Source organism: Populus euphratica, unplaced genomic scaffold (genome assembly GCF_000495115.2).
Source record: "Populus euphratica unplaced genomic scaffold, PopEup_1.0 scaffold1312.1, whole genome shotgun sequence".
NCBI classification, from domain to species: domain Eukaryota; kingdom Viridiplantae; phylum Streptophyta; class Magnoliopsida; order Malpighiales; family Salicaceae; genus Populus; species Populus euphratica.
The window spans coordinates 12596-16892 of record NW_011501179.1 but is presented as its reverse complement, the minus strand read 5'-3'; positions in this window follow the sequence as shown (position 1 = coordinate 16892).

Sequence of the window (4297 nt, the reverse complement as noted above, 5' to 3'; positions counted from 1 at the left end):
TTTACCACAAATTAAAGGTATCTTATATTATTAGATACGTTATTATAAAACATGCTTTAGTTAAGGAGTTATTGATACTTCAAGTACAAAATGATGATATAAAACCTTGATAAAAATGCACTTTTAAGTACTAATCAGGGATAGGATTTGCTAAAATTGGGTATATGGATGTTAATTGGTATGTTTAAAAACATAGTAGTGCATTGTTGTGTGAATAAATGAATATACTTTGAGTAAATGGTACATTTAGATTTTGATAGATTATGGGAACATTGAAAAGTGTAGGTGTGTGTTAAGTCCTGTGAATTTATCTTTTTTTTTAATTTATAAACATAAGTTAAAGGCCAAAATAAAGTTCTTATGTTAATTTAATATATTTATAATGGTTTGAAAAACCTATTGATATAGGGGAGACTATTGAAGCTTCGTAGCGGGTTAGAGTAGCAGGACATTCTCAAGTTACAAGTACTTGGCTCTTAGAATCTTTAAATACTGCTTTGCATAGTTGTTATTTTTTATAGTATTGTCTTTGCATTATAAATTAATCATGTCTTGAAAATCAAGATAAGTCATAGTCTGATATGCAATGTTTGTATTGAATGTGATGTTAAATATTAAAATATAATGCTCGTATAATGTTTGTTATGAGAAGTAAAAAAAATAAATAGTGTTAGAATTGTAATCGCAATAGGAATAATAAAGTAAGTAAGTGAAAATGGAGAAATGTTTCGATTTATAAAAATAAAATCTATGTATACATAATGAAATGAGATTGTGAATCCATAAAATAGATATAAAACTTTGAAAATGTTTTATTTGGTAGTCAAAATAGGTAATTTAAAAAGGAGATGTTATGTTGGTTATTGAGAGAGGTATTCAAAATTGAATGATTATGGCTGGTATTCGAAACAAATGTTGGTTATGCAATGCTATAATTTATGATTTGAATTCAAAATAGAGAAAATGGTGTAAGTATAAATGTATAAGTGTAATGGGTAAAGACCAGTGTGATTATGATAGGTTTTAAATTAAAGTAACCAAGCAAAAGGCATAAGGCATAAGGTGCTGTAGTGGGTAAGAATTCAGTTGAATAGGATTTAGTTTTAGATATGTTGCCAAGAATGTGTGATGAACTTAGTATGAAAGGTTAAGAAAGAAGATCTAATTAGTTATCTTAAATGGAGCTAGTGGCAACAAGATGATTGATTGTCAAGATATGAGATTGACTAGCTTTCTTTAGTGGAGTTAGTGGCATTAGTGAAACTAGTGGCTAGGATGTTTAAATTAACTAGCTACATTGAGTGTAGTTAGTGACATCCAAGTAACTAAATGTCAGGATATGAGATTGATTGGTTGTCTTGGGTAAGGCTAGTGACATTAATATGATTGACTACCAGGATACTTAAATTGATTAGTTGTTCTAAATAGAGCTAGTAAAATCTAAGTGATTGAATGTTGGGATATGAGATTAATTAGTTATCTTAAATGAGGTTAATGGCATTAATGTGATTGTTTATTTAGATACTTAATTTGACTAATTATCTAGAGCGAAACTAAAGTTTTCAGTGTTATTGACTTGTTGATGTTATTTGACTAATTTGTCACAAGGTGAGGGCTAAAGGCATTAGTGTTTATTGATGTTTGAAATTGTAAGGTTGGCTATATGTAAAGATGATGGATTAAGGAGTGATTATCAAGGAAATACTCGGGGTTCAAATTTTGAGTATACTAAGAAAATGATGTGTTATATTCTTAGGAAGGATAGAAAAGAGAGGTCAAATTATGATTAGAAAGAAAGCCATCTTGATAACATGATAAAGAGATTGTTATTAAAGGCCTTTTGACAACGTAAAATGTCAAGATTGAAGGTTGTTTTGGCAGCATATTGAAATCCATTTAAGAGCTATTTTGAACAAAAACTTGGTATGTTTAGGAGGTTTTCCTGCAGTGTATTGAAGTATGTTTGATGGTCATACTGGCAATAAGTTTGATGGTGATTGGTGATTTTTTTATAGCATGTGAAATGCATTTCAAAGTTGTTTTGACAATACGTACTTCAAAGTTATTTTAATAACATGTTGGTGATGTGTTTTAGAAATGTTAACATTATGTATGTAAGGCGTTATGATCTTTGTTTCTGATAATATATATATATATAATTGGGGATTGTTTGACAACAAGTGTTGATATATGATTGGTAGCTATTTTGATAGCACACTAGTGCATGATTAGCGGTAGTTATGATAATATGCTAATATATAATTAAAAATTATTTTATAAACATAAATGTGCCAGAAGAGTGGTTGTTAACAAGGCATGAAGGTACAAGAAATTGTATATGCACTCTAGAAAGATTCATGATAAAAGTTCTAAGTAGGGACTCAACTTTACCTCTATATATCTATAAGGGATAGTGTTATGAAACTAGGTAAAAAAAAAAAAAAGATAAGTTGGTGAGGTGTGGCTTTCTGTATATGATGAAGCCTCTAAAACAAGTTATGTGTCTATTTTATGCTATAGGAGGATGAATATATAATATATAATATATAAGACCTTAAGTGAGGGTTATAAAGAATTAATGAAGGCTTGGAAATGAAAAACAAAATGTTGGTAGGTATATGGTTTACCACATGTGATGTATGGTTTATGATATTGATAATTAACTCAATTTACTTTAAGGTTAATGACATGAATTTTTTTTATTGATAATATGAAAGAATTAATATAACTATCACTCCTACAGGTTGATAGATTGGTTAACTACATAACCAAAGCTCAAATGAGATATTATACTAAAATGATTGTAATAAATATATTTTATGATTATATTGTATTATAATAAAAGGACTTAAAAGCATTAGTTGAATATCCACTAGCAAATTATTCATTTATATAATTAATCTTTAATGTAAATTATGTTCTATGATTTGATAGATTTTATTAATATTACTATGTATATGATGCCAAAGTGATTGGTTGCTTGAAAGGCCTAAAGCCTAATATTAAGAATGAGATTGATGCGTTGTTGGATCTATATATCCATTGGTTGATAAATAGATATTCTATATAAAGAGAAGAACTATTTTAAGGACTCAGATAGAGGAGACTTTGTTGATATCTTGTTAGAATGAATTATAATTATATGATTGTGATAACGACTAGAAATCGGTTTATTAATATGGTAAGAATATATCTAAATGGATAAAACATCAATAAGTTTTATTGATGCTAAATGTTTAAAAAAATGACCATGTGTTTCTTTTATATTCAAAGTTCAAAGTATCCTTTAATATTATGGAAATTTAGCATGTTACATTAAAGCTCTAACTATTTTAATAAATGTAAAAAAGGAAGTTATCAAGCTTAACAAAATCTAGAGAAAAATGAAATTCATCGACCTTTTTATTCAATAAATATATGATGTTTTAACTCATATTTTTTTTCCAATTGAGAGCTTAACCTTTCATATTTTATGTTTAATGATCCCTTATGATTGGTTAGAATTACCTAAAAAGGTGGGCTTTTATTTTTTTTATTTCTTTTAGGTTTGTTATTTTTTTTCTATATGTCTATTTTCTCATTCTTAATTTTTACTACATTGTGTCTATGGTATATATATAGTGTTCTCTTATAACTTTTTCTCTACTCTTGGATATAAGGTATAGGTTGACCCTAATAATCATCTTTTATTTTTTCAATGAGCAAATGTCCATCCCAGTTATGACTTTTGCAAGAGTCTTCGAGAGGATATACTAGAACCTAAATCAATATAAAATGCTACCAAGTTTAAATTTAGAAAGTTTAGTTAGTCTTCTATGCTTGATCTAAAGAGCTAAAAAAGAAGGATATGGCCTTCTAAAATGCCTAATCCTTAACAATAAAAAATGATGAGAATGATAAAAAAAGAAGTTGCATGTCAATTTCTTGATTATTTATTCTTTTTGGTTGATTAGAGATGTAGATGATATAATTAATAATATGTTAGTAGAGATTAGAAGACTCTCTACCTAACTTGAACTCTTATGGATTGTTATCTTTGTTGTTGTTTTTGTTATGATCATTATTATCTTTTTTGTTTTGTCCCACTCATATTATATGTTCGAGTTACTAGCTATGCATTTTACTTTAAAGCATGAGGTCTGATTGTAGTATTTCCAATAACAAAATGTCTAATCAATTTAAGGCATAATTAGTCCTCCATTATCAATTATATATGAACCTTTATATCTATAATGAAAAACTGAAAAGCTCTAAAAGGATTAGAATGAGTTTTTTTATACCAATACTTGAGATAAGA